The sequence below is a fragment of the Aegilops tauschii genome, chromosome 3 (genome assembly GCF_002575655.3).
Source record: "Aegilops tauschii subsp. strangulata cultivar AL8/78 chromosome 3, Aet v6.0, whole genome shotgun sequence".
Taxonomy (NCBI): domain Eukaryota; kingdom Viridiplantae; phylum Streptophyta; class Magnoliopsida; order Poales; family Poaceae; genus Aegilops; species Aegilops tauschii.
This window is the reverse complement of record NC_053037.3, coordinates 74,320,844-74,335,928: the sequence shown is the minus strand read 5'-3', so window position 1 is coordinate 74,335,928 and position 15,085 is coordinate 74,320,844.

Below are 15,085 nucleotides of genomic sequence, written 5' to 3'. Positions count from 1 at the left end.
AAAATGAGTTTAATGGAAGATGGCGTCACGGAGGGTTACCAAGAATCCAGAAGATGACGTCACGGCGGGTTATAACTTTCGCACAAGCAGAAGCCGGAAGATTTTCTTTCAAAGGGATTGAAGATTGACATGAACCGGTTCAAATCAATCTGGGGCCTAATGTTGAGGATATAACCATTAGAGTCACCCGCCCAGGAGGGGCCGGGTTACGTCATAATGATCATCACGTGAAGCCCAATACCGAGCTTGACGATGGCGGATCAATAATGGGCTTAAGACCCGGAGGCGGCTTAAGGCCCGTAGTGATAAACCGCCGTTGTAGCAAGACTTGTAGTATAAGGCAGGAGTAGTTAAGAGTCCGAGCCGGATGCTGTTATAAGCCGGCCGGGACTCTGAGAGCCGCGGGGCGTCAACCTCTCTATATAAAGGGACGACCCGGCGGCGGTTCAGGACGAGAGACAACAGATCGAGAGCCGGGCATAGCGATTAAGCTCCCCAGTCATCGAAACCCTGAGTAATACCACCTCAACTGGAAGTAGGCTTTTTCCTTCACCATAAGGGGCCGAACCAGTATAACCCTCGTGTTCCTTGACCCGTTTAACCCCTTTAAGCTTCCTAGCTGCGATGGCTCCACGACTAAGTCCTTGCACGAGGACATCTGCCATGACAATTCCACGACAGGCACGGTTCCATAGGAATACATATATGATGTCCGTGGAAATTGTATACGTGCAAGTACTTTTTCAATCTTCCAACCTGCTCCCCACTTCCCCTTGTTTGTCTTGAGGACAGGCTAACAGAAGAACACACAGGGGCGCAGCAGCTCAGAAGCGAAACCGAGCACGGACGTTGGGGGCGGCAGAACCGGCTGGCGACTTGAAGCACGGTGAGGCAAATCCGGCCGGCGACTCGAGGCCCGGTGGCCCTAGGTGCGGCGGCCCAGGGCGCGGGGAGGTTTCAGAGACGACGCGGTTTATAGTGGCAGACGAGTGGTGAGCCGGAGCGGGATGACTTGACTGCGGAGGCAAAACCGGCGAGGCACGGGCGGGTCATGGCAGCGGTTTAGAGGCCGGGCGCTGGACAAGGACGACACATGCATCCGAGCTCAGAGCAGGCCGGGACCAGCGAGTTGGCCAGCCGGCGTGGGAACCGGCCGCGGGGAGGAGATTGGCGCGGCAGGGCGACTCGGCGGGTCGACCCGAGGCGACCAGGTGAGCGAAACCAGGCCGTAATAGCACCAAAAATCCTTCTCTGGGTCGTCGTTGACTTGGCTTTTTTTTCCACGAGCACAAGTGGGAGTTCGACGAGGAACGTGGTCGTTACTATGTTTCATTTCTTGATGATCAGTAGTGGAGCCCAGTTGAGACGATCGGGGATCTAGCATTTGGGGTTATCTTATTTTCATTTGGTTTTGACCGCAGTCGGTCTATGTGTGGATTTTGGATGATGTATGAATTTATTTATGTATTGTGTGAAGTGGCGATTGTAAGCCAACTCTCGTTATCCCATTCTTGTTCATTACATGGGATTGTGTGAAGATGACCCTTCTTGCGACAAAACCACAATGCGGTTATGCCTCTAAGTCGTGCCTCGACACGTGGGAGATATAGCCGCATCGTGGGTGTTACATTCCGCTTGTGAACTTATGCATAGGGGTTGGCACACGTTTTCGTCTTGACTCTCCGGTAGAAACTTTGGGGTACTCTTTGAAGTTCTATGTGTTGGTTGAATAGATGAATCTGAGATTGTGTGATGCATATCGTATAATCATACCCACGGATACTTGAGGTGACATTGGAGTATCTAGGTGACATTAGGGTTTTGGTTGATTTGTGTCTTAAGGTGTTATTCTAGTACGAACTCTATGATAGATTGAACGAAAAGAATAGCTTCGTGTTATTTTACTACGGACTCTTGAATAGATCGATCCGAAAGAATAACTTTGAGGTGGTTTCGTACCCTACAATAATCTCTTCGTTTGTTCTCCGCTATTAGTGACTTTGGAGTGACTCTTTGTTGCATGTCGAGGGATAGTTATATGATCCAATTATGTTATTATTGTTGAGAGAACTTGCACTAGTGAAAGTATGAACCCTTTGCCTTGTTTCAACGCATTGCAATACCGTTTACGCTCACTTTTACCACTTTCTACCTTGCTGTTTCTATATTTTCAGATTACAAAAACCTATATCTACCATCCATATTGCACTTGTATTACCATCTCTTCGCCGAACTAGTGCACCTATACAATTTACCATTGTATTGGGTGTGTTGGGGACACAAGAGACTCTTTGTTATTTGGTTGCAGGGTTGTTTGAGAGAGACCATCTTCAACCTACGCCTCCCACGGATTGATAAACCTTAGGTCATCCACTTGAGGGAAATTTGCTACTGTCCTACAAACCTCTGCACTTGGAGGCCCAACAACGTCTACAAGAAGAAGGTTGCGTAGTAGACATCAAGCAGTTTATGGCGCCGTTGCCGGGGAGGTGAGTGCTTGAAGGTATGTCTTTAGATCTTGCAATCGAATCTTTTTGTTTCTTGTTTTATCACTAGTTTAGTTTATAAAAGAAAACTACAAAAAAATGGAATTGAGTTTGTCTCATACGCTTCATCTTTTTAATATCTTTCGTGAGAATGATGGAAAGGAAAATTGTGCTCAAGTGCTAGGAGAAGAAATCTATAAAATGTTTGGCACTAGATCTTTGAATGATGAGCATGATTGCAATGTTGTTAGTATGAATTCTTTGAATATCCATAGTACTAATGATGATTGCACTAGTCATGATGAAAATGTCTCTTATAAGCATGTTGATTTCTGTGGAGTGCATAGAGTTTGCAAATACATACCAAAAAGGGAAGATTGATTTTGTAAGAGGCATAAGTATTTAGAAACCAAATGGTTGCAAGAAAGGCTAGATGTTTGTGCTGAAAATTTAAACTTTCTTAGCCGTACTTGTGAACTTTGCAATGAACGTGATCATTTCAGTACCCAATGCAAATTGTTTCATGATCGTATCGTGTCCAAAAATTGTGATGACTTGATTTCCCTTGCACATCATAATGAACTTAGTTTGCTCTTGGGTTATGAAGAAATGAAACATATAACTAAGGTTATTCCAGAATTTTCCCTTGATAGAGTTCTTGATTTTGATCTAAAGGAAATGTATATGTATTGTGCGGTGAATTGCATTGAAAATCCTTATATTGCCAATTACATAAAGAAAAGAAAACAAATAGAGGATGAAGAGAATACTAATGAAAGGGAAGAGGCTTCCCAATATCCTCCTATTATTTCTTATGATGAATCAGGTAACGAGGAGGAGCCTTCTATTCAACCAATCTCATCAATAAGGAGCTCAAAAGGGAGAGTTAAACCCACACATGATGTGAAGAAGAAAAAGAAAAGACGGAGAAGCAAAGGTAGAAAGGTATCCCTCCCAAATGACGTTGCTCCTATTACTCATTGTGATGATGATAATTGTTATACTATTGGTGCTATCCATACTATTAATGATGAGAGTGATTATGCTTATGATATGAAAAGACCCAAGCTTGGAGATGCTATGTTTGATGAGAATGACATGTTTGAGAATATATTTGCTGAAATTAATGTTTGTCCCAAGCTTGGGGATGCTATGTTTAATGGAGATGATATTTTTAGCCTCCCAAGTTTTGATATGCAAATTTGTTATGATGATAGCATGCCTCCTACTTATGATGACTATATTGATGAAAGTGGGTTTGGAAGAGTGTCAACTTTAGGAAGTAATGATCCCACTATTTTGGAGGGTGTTTAATCTTATTGTGATAATTATGAAAGTGGATGTGGAGAGGTCATGACTTTATTTAGTAATGATTCCACTATCTTGGAAGAGGTTTCAATTTATTATGATGAGAACAAAGTTGCTACTTATGATGATTATTGTGATGATACTTATGCTATAAAAAGTAGTGATGATGATATTTATAAAACTTGTCATGATTATGAGTACCCTTTCTCTGAACATTACTCTTTTAATGTGGAAACAATTTATAGTATTCGGGTTTCTTATGATACTCCCATTATTCCGAAGGAGAAGAATTTTGCTTATGTGGAGAGTAATAAAATTTCTATGCTTGTAGATCATGAAAAGAATGCTTTAGGTGCTGGTTATATTGTTGAATTCATTCATGATGCTAATGAAAATTATTATGAGGGAGGAACATATTCTTGTAGGAATTGCAATAATATCAAGTTTCCTCTCTATGTGCTTACAGTTTTGAAGTTATGCTTGTTTTGCCTTCCTATGCTAGTTGATTATTGTTCCCATAAGTTGTTTGCCCACAAAATCCCTATGCATAGGAAGTGGGTTAGACTTAAATGTGCTAGTCATATTCTTCATGATGCTCTGTTTATGTTTCAATTCTTCTCTTTTATGTGAGCATCATTGAAATCATCATGCCTAGCTAGGGGCGTTAAACGATAGCGCTTGTTGGGAGGCAACCCAATTTTATTTTAGTTTCGTGCTTTTTGGTTCTGTTTAGGAATAAATAATCTATCTAGCCTCTGGTTAGATGTGGTTTTATGTTTTTAGTGTTTGTGCCAAGTAGAACCTTTGGGAAGACTTGGGTGAAGTCTTTATGATCTTGCTGTAAAAAACAGAAACTTTAGCGCTCACGAGATTAGCTAAATTATTTTACTGGAGAGTGATATTTAGTTGATTCTTTTTGCAGATGATTACTAGACAAATTCCTCAGGTCCACCAATTGATTTCAGAATTTTTGTATTTCCATAAGTATACGTTTGATACAGGTTACTACAGACTGTTCTGTTTTTGACAGATTCTGTTTTCTATGTGTTGTTTGGTTATTTTGATGAATCTATGAGTAGTATCGGAGGGTATGGACCATAGAGAAGTTGGAATACAGTAGATATAACACCAATATGAATTTAGAATGAGTTCACAATAGTACCTAAGTGGTGGCTTTATTTTCTTATACTAACGGAGCTTATGAGTTTTCTGTTGAGTTTTGTGTTGTGAAGTTTTCAAGTTTTGGGCAAAGATTCGATGGACTATGGAATAAGGAGTGGCAAGATTGTGACACCCCAAAATTTTGGCCTTGTTTTATTAATTAAATTTTTTGCCAGGAAGCAAATTTTTTCCATTTGTCAAGGTTTACCCCTTTTGTTATTGTGGATTTTTACTCCAAGTGGAAACCTTCAAAAAGGTATTGTTGGACTTTATGCCCTCTTTATAAAAACAATCCTTTATCAGGGGATTTGTTTGCATAATTGTTTCTCAGAGTTTTATCCTTTTAAAAATGATTTTTCTTTTGAAGTTGGAGCCTGTTTTGCACTGCAATCATTTGATAAATGCTTTTAAAATTTCCACCAAAATTTGGGGATGTCATGTGATGTTTTCACACCACTTTTATGCAAAAATACCTTTTGGCCATTGGAGATTTTGAGCTCTACACCAACTTTTCCAATCTGGTCCAGTGGGCACTTTTGCACTACAACCCATTTAAATATTTCTTTAAAAATTCTTCCAAGTGTTTGGAGATGTCAGTGGATGCATACAATTCATCTTCATGCAAAAACCTAGTGATGTTCTTTGAAAAATTTGAGTGAATCACCCTCTTTTTCATTCTGACCCAATTTGGTGATTTGTACAGCAACTCTATTTTATTTTGCTCCAATGCCCATGACCTTTTTCCTGCTTTTAACCCTTCCTTCAAAACCCTTAAGTCCACGAGAGTGGACTCATTGGAGGTTTTTAAGTGCATGCTATAAACCCTTTTTCTTTCTGTCCAAAACTGTGGTTTTGCAAAACTTGCACTAACAAGTTTCTGGTTTTTCCCTGATGACCTTACCATCATCTCCTACACCTAAAGAGACCCTGATCTGGAGTTTTTGGCCACCCCAAGAATTGCCCAAGTGCACTTGGCATTCTGTCGAACAGTTGGTGTGCACAGTCAATTTTGGGCGTGTTTCCTAGTTTGCACTGTGATCTTGCTCCAATGACCCAGCAACCATGTCCACTGAGCCCCTAGCTACCTCTACCCCTGTCCTGTTCATTGCCAACTCCACCCTCGCGCTCTAGACTGCCCTGGCATTTCGCCGAGCAGGTTCCGTGCGTGCTCTGGGCGCGCCCAGAGCGCACGTTTTGCACGCGCGCGCACTGAGCCGCCGCACCGCACTGCCACACTCGACGCGACCCGTCCCTGGCCCCTGCTCCACTGCTGAACCGCGCACTAGCTAGCCCACTCTCCACGCCACCTCTGGCGCCCTGCAGCGCCGCTAGCAGAGCTCTTGGCGGCACGCCGGCGTCGGCAGCGAACCACTGACATGGACGGCGCCGCCCAAGCCACCCCAGCACGCCAGCTGCCCCCGTGAACAGCCCGATCTTATCCCGAAGCTCTTCGGCACGTGCTCGTCGCCGCCACGTCGCCCTGCGGCTACAGCACGGCTGTCGCCGGCGATCTTATCCTCAGCCGCCGCGGCCCAACCCCGAGCACCTATTTAAGGGACCCCCGAGCTCGTGCAAGACCTCAGGCAACCTCAGACTGTTCCCCTAGTCCTCCCCTAGCAGTGGATTGGCGCGGAGAGGTTCTCTTCCCCAACTCCGGCCGGTTCGGCCGCCGCCAAGCTCCGGTGAAATACATTGCAGCCAGCCACTCTCTCGCCCAACCGACGCCACCAGTAGCTTCCCCTTGTCCTTGCGGAGCTGCCCAACTACCCAACCTCGATCGGAGACCACCGGAGCCCAAAAACCACTTCACCACCGTAGCCCCCTCCGCCGTGGAGCTCGCCGCCGGCGATTTCCTCCACCCCCGACGACCCAGCGACCACCGAGAGGACCGCCCCGACCTAGCGAGTCCATCCCTGCCCTCAGGTGCCCTCGGGGAGCCGCCGTTCGGGCAGAGAGAGAGAGAGGAGGGAGGGAGGAACGGTCAAACCTGACCAGTGGGCCCTCTGGACCCACTGTCAGTGACCCGCGCGCCCGTCTCCTCTGATTAAGTGAAGGCGCGGACGTCCTGAGTACGTCTCCTCTACTGCGAAAGCGTATTCCCCTCGAAACGTTTTCTTTTCTGGTTTTATTTAAAAACAAAGATTTGACCATGCTTTGACTAGCTATAACTTTTAAAATAAAACACCAAATGAGTTGATTCTTTTTCCTACCTCTCTCAAATTCCATCTAGTTTTTTTTAAGATTTATTTAAAAATATTTGAGACAACATTTTGTACTGTGTTTGTAATATTTGGATATTTCTCAAAATAGGATTTTGGAGAGAAGGGAAAGCCTTCGAAAAGTGCATCCTTTGCATACTCTTGAAGGCAAGCATTTCTGAACTCTGGCATAATATTTTGTTGTGGTGTTCTGATACGATTACAACACCATTTGACTTGGAGTATGCGTTAACTTTATGTAACGGTAAAGTCTCGTGCATGAGTGTTTTCTTGGAGATATTTTGTGGTCAGCAGTGGTTACGCTAGTGTTTTCGATCATCCTCGTGAGCTCCTCATGCATACCGGAAGGAAGCCGGGAAAGTCGTGGTCTTGGGTAGACACGAGCTTGTCCCTAGTTCCTCGTCGAGACGAGTATGTCCGGTATGGTATGGTGAGGCTTGATGAGTGGTGATCTATTTCCCTTAATGGTAACATTGTGGTTATGCTGATCATTCGGAGATTTCTTGGACCACCCGAGTCAGTCGTAGGTCAAGTCTTGATCAGTAACTTCACTATTTGATTGTACTACCGCTTGTCCCTGTCGTAGACGGGGTATGGTTCAGTAAGTTGTCAACCCCTTACCAAAGCACACACCGTACAGAGAGGCCATGGTGGAAGATACCGGGTGCATCCGGTAGGCATGCCACCTGGTCCGGGGGCATGGGTGTTTCCGGTTGGGACCGAGAGGGGGGCACCCCTTAGAGCGCGCGTATATAAATTTGATCCCATGCTACGTCGAGGTTGTAGCCTCCCCACTTAGAGTTTGCTTGACGGGTGTCATGGGTGATTCCAGACACCGGTAAGTTAAGCTGGTGTGTGCAGGTCAGGCGTGTTTTCAATTAAAAGACCGTGGACGGAATTAGTCCCGATGGGCTAGGTAAATCCGTTACTCGTGGGTATAGAGTACACCCTCTGCAGAGGTCATATCCATTTGGATAACCATGTTCATGAGTAAGGACTTCAGTCTGAGATAGATCATAGTAACGGCATTCGGATGGAGAACAAAGTAACTAGAGCTCAGCGACGGTTTTCGGATGGAGACACGGCTAACTGGATCATAGTAACGGTATTCGGATGGAGAACGAATTAGCTGGATCTCAGCAACGGTCTTCGGATGGAGAAACGGCTAGACTAGATTTTGCTTACGACCTGTGACATCTGAGGATCCTGTTTTATTATTATTGTTATTATGGACTAACCATCTACATTTTGTACCTTATGGAGTATCCCTGGGATGGTTCTACCTCCTGGATATTCACTGTGATTATTCTTTTATAAGCCCTTTATGTGGTGTCGCTCAGACGCCCGACTGCGGCATGCTTGTTGTTTATTTATCTTTTATAAGCCCTTTATGTGGTGTCGCTTAGACACCCGACTGCGGCATGCTTGTTGTTTATTTATCTTCTATAAGCCCTTTCTGTGGTGTCGCTCAGACGCCTGACTGTGGCATTGTTAAGTTTCTTGCAACCTTTCGAGGAGTCATTTAGACGCTCGCTCAGTGCATTTCTTTTACCTCCGTATTGCATGTCCATATTTCCTCTGCATGCGTGCATCACAAATTCTCGTTTACTTCATGGCAGACTTATCATCATAAAATGTTTCGGAGTATGAATATCTCTTATTATACTATACCCGTGTTCTTAATGTTTGCGAGTACATTCAAACGTACTCACTGGCTTGTCCCTGGCTATTGTCTTAGCCAGATTCCCTGCTTGGAGATAAGCATCGCGATGACAGCCCCGGAACCTACGCAACGACGATAGCAGCCTCGCGAAGATAGGAGTTATCCTGGTCAGCTGTTCTTGTGGGAAATGGAGTCCCATAGACGTAGATGTACCTCAAACCGCTTCCGCCATCAACCACTAGAAACCAAATGTTGTACTCCTAGGCCACAATGGTCTTGTACTACATATTTCTGTGCCTTGCTTCGAATTCTTGTATCAAGTTGGTGTCTCATCAGCTAACAGTAATCCTGGGGCTGGTGAGCACAAAGGCCGTTTTTCTGGGAAATTGATATCCCGAAAATCCGGTCGTGACAAAGATCCTAAGCTTGGGGATGCCCAAGGCACCCCAAGGTAATATCCAAGGACAACCAAGAGCCTAAGCTTGGGGATGCCCCGGATGGCATCCCCTCTTTCGTCTTCGTTCATCGGTAACTTTACTTGGAGCTATATTTTTATTCAAAACATGATATGTGTTTTGCTCGGAGCGTCAATTTATTTTGTTAGGATTTGCTTTCTGTTAGTTAGAACAATGTTTTGCATCTTTTATTTCAATAAAAGTGGCATTGATAGCCTTTAATATGCTTATTTTACAAGTCTACATGTTGCTGTTTGAAAACAGAAAGTTTACCGCTGTTGCAAAAATTCCCTAGAAAAGTCAGAATGTGATAAAATGTTGAAACCTTTTGCATAATAAGCTCTGATAAATTTACTACAGTGGGAATTTTCTTCCATAATTTTTGGATCTAGGGAAATATGGATCTTGCTGCATTCTTTACAGACTGTCCTGTTTAGGCAGATTGCTGTTATGATTGCATTGTTTGCATATGTTTGCTTGTTTAATGATTCTATTTGAGGATAGGACTATTAAATATGCAGAGGAATTTAGTATGCAATGTTGAATAATAATTTTAGTGATTTTCTACAGTAGAGTATGATAAGGTTTTTGCATTGGTTTATACTAACTTATCTCACGAGTCCTTGTTGAGTTTTGTGTGGATGAAGCTTTTGAGATTTAGGGAGACCGTGATATGAGAGGAATTAAGGATACACAAAAGCTTAAGCTTGGGGATGCCCAAGGCACCCCAAGATAATATTTCAAGAAGTCTCAAGCATCTAAGCTTGGGGATGCCCCGGTAGGCATCCCACCTTTCTTCTTCAACAATTATCGGTCAGTATCGGTTGAGCCTAAGTTTTTGCTTCTTCACATGATGAGTGCTATCCTTGAAATGTCGTTTTATTTTGTTTTGCTTGATGTTTGAATAATATCCCAAGATCTGAAATTCTTAAATGAGAGAGAGAGAGAGTCTTCACATAGCTACATAATTATTTAACTACTCATTGATCTTCACTTATATCTTTTTGGAGTAGTTTGCCATTTACTCGTGAGCTTCACTTATATCCTATGATTAAATAGTTAAATGATTTGAATATCATAAATCTGAAATTATATATGTTTCATATGCTTATCCCATGGGGAGTAATGACTTCACATATAATAAGTAGAGGTGGTAAATTTATTGAAGGTTAGCAAACATTGTATTGGTCACTTGAACAATTCGTGAAAGAATATTGATGGAAGAGAGATTTCACATATAAATATACTATCTTGGACATCTTTTGTAATTGTGAGCACTCATTAAAATATGACATGCTAAAAGGTTGATGTTGGACAAGGAAGACAACATAATGGGTTATGTTTTCTTATATCCGAAATAAAGTATATTGTCATGGATCGCCCAACACGTTGAGCCTGCCTTTCCCCCTCATGCTAGCCAAATCCTTCGCACCAAGTAGAGATACTACTTGTGCTTCCAAACATCCCTTAAACCAGTATTGCCATGAGAGTCCACCATACCTACCTATGGATTGATTAAGATCCTTCAAGTAAGTTGTCATCGGTGCATGCAATAAAAATTGCTCTCTAAATATGTATGATCTTTTAGTGTGGAGAAAATAAGCTTTATACGATCTTGTGATATGGAAGCAATAAAAGTGACAGACTGCATAATAAAGGTCCCTATCACAAGTGGCAATATAAAGTTACGTTCCCTCACATTAAGATTTTGTGCATCCAACTATAAAAGCGCATGGCAACCTCTGCTTCCCTCTGCGAAGGGCCTATCTTTTATTCTTGTCTTTTACCTTATGCAAGAGTCATGGTGATCTTAACCTTTCCTTTTTACATTTTATCCTTTGGCAAGCACATTGTGTTGGAAAGATTCTGATATATATATCCAATTGGATGTAAGGCAACATGAACTATTATTGTTTACATTACCCTTCAGGTAAAAGGTTGGGAGGCGATTCTATAAGCCCCTATCTTTCTCTGTGTCTGATTAAAACTTTGAACCCATAAATATCGCGTGAGTGTTAGCAATTATGAAAGACTAAATGATAGTTGAGTATGTGAAGTTTGCTGAATCAAATCTCTGACATAGACCCTTCCTGAAAATAAGATGAATTGTAATTGTTTGATGACTAATAACACGGTTTGTTAGTTTTCAAGAAAGTTTATGATCTATACTTTAACATGTGAATAGCTTGTTACTTGATCATGAGAAGCTTTATGATATGAGCTACTGTTATGACATATAATGATGCTAGAAAAGGTGATTGAAATTATCATTGATCAAACTTGTGCACCTGCTAGCATTCACACTTCATCAATTATTTCTTTTATCATTTACCCACTCGAGGACGAGCAGGAATTAAGCTTGGGGATGCTGATACGTCTCCAACGTATCTATAATTTATGAAGTATTCATGCTATTATATTATCTGTTTTGGATTATGGGCTTTATTAAACACTTTTATATTATTTTTGGGACTAACCTATTAACCCAGAGCCTAGTGCCAATTTCTGTTTTTTCCTTGTTTCAGTGTTTCACAGAAAAGGAATATCAAACGGAGTCCAAACGGAATGAAACCTTCGGGAGAGTGATTTTTGGAACGGACGTGATCCAGGAGACTTGGAGTTGAAGTCAAGGAAGCTTCGAGGTGGCCACGAGGCAGGGAGGCGCGCCTGCCCCCTGGGCGCGCCCCCACCCTCGTGGGCCCCTCGTGGCTCCCCTAACCGACTACTTTCGCCTATATATGCCCATATACCCTAAAAACATCGAGGAGCAGAATAGATCCGGAGTTCCACCGCCGCAAGCCTCTGAGTCCACCGAAAACCAATCTAGACCCGTTCCGACACCCTTCCGGAGGGGGGAACCCTCACCGGTGGCCATCTTCATCATCCCGGCGCTCTCCATGACGAGGAGGGAGTAGTTCACCCTCGGGGCTGAGGGTATGTACCAGTAGCTATGTGTTTGATCTCTCTCTCTCTCTCTCTCTCGTGTTCTTGATTTGGCACGATCTTGATGTATCGCGAGCTTTGCTATTATAGTTGGATCTTATGATGTTTCTCCCCCTCTACTCTCTTGTAATGGATTGAGTTTTCCCTTTGAAGTTATCTTATCGGATTGAGTCTTTAAGGATTTGAGAACACTTGATGTATGTCTAGCATGTGCTTATTTGTGGTGACAATGGGATATTCACGTGATCCACTTGATGTATGTTTTGGTGATCAACTTGCGGGTTCCGCTTGTGAACTTATGCATAGGGGTTGGCACACGTTTTCGTCTTGACTCTCCGGTAGAAACTTTGGGGCACTCTTTGAAGTTCTATGTGTTGGTTGAATAGATGAATCTGAGATTGTGTGATGCATATCGTATACCCACGGACACTTGAGGTGACATTGGAGTATCTAGGTGACATTAGGGTTTTGGTTGATTTGTGTCTTAAGGTGTTATTCTAGTACGAACTCTATGATAGATTGAACGGAAAGAATAGCTTCGTGTTATTTTACTACGGACTCTTGAATAGATCGATCCGAAAGAATAACTTTGAGGTGGTTTCGTACCCTACAATAATCTCTTCGTTTGTTCTCCGCTATTAGTGACTTTGGAGTGACTCTTTGTTGCATGTTGAGGGATAGTTATATGATCCAATTATGTTATCATTGTTGAGAGAACTTGCACTAGTGAAAGTATGAACCCTTTGCCTTGTTTCAACGCATTGCAATACCGTTTACACTCACTTTTACCACTTGCTACCTTGCTATTTTTATATTTTCAGATTACAAAAACCTATATCTACCATCCATATTGCACTTGTATTACCATCTCTTCGCCGAACTAGTGCACCTATAAAATTTACCATTGTATTGGGTGTGTTGGGGACACAAGAGACTCTTTGTTATTTGGTTGCAGGGTTGTTTGAGAGAGACCATCTTCAACCTACGCCTCCCACGGATTGATAAACCTTAGGTCATCCACTTGAGGGAAATTTGCTACTGTCCTACAAACTTGTGCACTTGGAGGCCCAACAACGTCTACAAGAAGAAGGTTGCGTAGTAGACATCACATGCTAGATCGGTGTGACTTAGGATCGGGGTCCTGATAATGTGGCGCAGCCACTTAGTCACCTTGGAGCTTGACACCGCACTGATCGACGGCGTGTGTCGTGATGAGGTGGTGCGGTGGAGTGGTTTGCCTCCGTAAGCCCCCGCATGCTTGCCGGGATGATCCGAAAGCTTGCTTCTGGGGGGTAATCCCACCCTTGCCAGGCTCGCCTGCCCGGCAAGGGAGGTTTTTCCCTTAGCGATATCTTGCTTCTCTGGCTAGTCTTGGTCCTCTTGGTCTGCATGTTGATCCTCCGAAGAACGGATCCCTTGTGCTTCAATCTGATCTTGGCGATGTGATCTTGTTCTTGTGTCTGTTGGTTTACCGCCCGTGGACGAGTCAGGGGAAAACATACACCCTAGTTTGTGTTCCCCGACGTAAGCCCCAGGGCCTGAGCAATACGTGTTGTGGGGCACGTTGGGTTAGGCCCCAAACAGTGCACGGACACATGTCAGGAGAAGGCTGCGCGCACAGCGGTTCGTCATGATGACCAGTCAACCCAACGTCCACTTTGCGTGATTACCGCGAGGCGTGGGGGCGTGGGACTGTAGCAGTTAATGTAAAAACGGTAAGTTTTCTTAAGAGTTGTGCCCCTTCCCACACTGTTTCCCATAAGAAGGGAAAATGCGAAAAGGCACTGCTCATTCATCCTCTGCCTCACCTCCTCATCATCTTCCTCTGCAAGCCAAGCAGCCGCTCGCTCCCTTTGCCCACATTCGCCGCCGATCCCTTTCTGATCTCCTTCCCGCTATCCTTCCGTATCTCTGGTGATATGGGGAAGAAGGGGCAGCGGACGGCTGCCGTGAAGGCGGAGGCCACAGAGGGGAGCAAGAGGGCAACCGAGCTGGACAAGAAACAAAGGGGAGATGTCGTCTTCTCCCCATCGAACCTCGACAGTGGCATGCTTCAGGCGAGGTATGGATACCTGTGGGGGAGGGAGGTCCCGAAAGGACATGGTGCTCCCAATGTTCTGGCGGAGGGAGAGGAGGATCCGCCAAGTTCATACAAGTTCTTTTGTGCATATTTCATCTGCGGTCTTTGCCCTCCTTCTCGGATTTCCTTGAGACGATGATGGCAATCTATGGATTCCACCTCTTGGATTTTACGCCAAATGCAATGGCGTGTATGGAGATCTTTGCTCACTTGTGTGAGAATTTCGTTGGGGTTGCCCCCAATGTGGATCTGTTCAGGCCCTACTTTGTTCCGCGGGTGGAGTACAAGAGCCATTGCTCCGGCAATATAAGCTGGATGCCATGGATAGTGCCAAGGGAGAATTGGGATTGCATCTCCGGCCAACAGCGCAACAGATGGGAGGAGTGGAGGGAGATTGGTGTTGGATTCAAGAGGACAAAGCTCCAGAGTTCTGCCAGGCACGAACAGAATGCCTCGAGCGTAATAACGAATGGAGAGTGTTCGACCTCACTGAGGACAGGCTCCGCCCGGCAATCAACAAGATCACCCGTCTGAAAGTTGTCGGGCTGACTGTTGAGCATGTAGGGGCCGATTTCCTCCTCTGCAGAATTGCACCACTGCAGAAGCGGGAGAGATTTTCCTGGGAGTATGGGGATGCTGGAGATAGGATGAAGTTGCTCCCCGCCCTAGCCAATAACTTGACGGTTTATGGCCATGCCTGGTTGTGCGACCAATTGTTCGGCCACCCTGGGTTATTCAAGTTACCGGCGAAAATAGTCCCACTGAACATC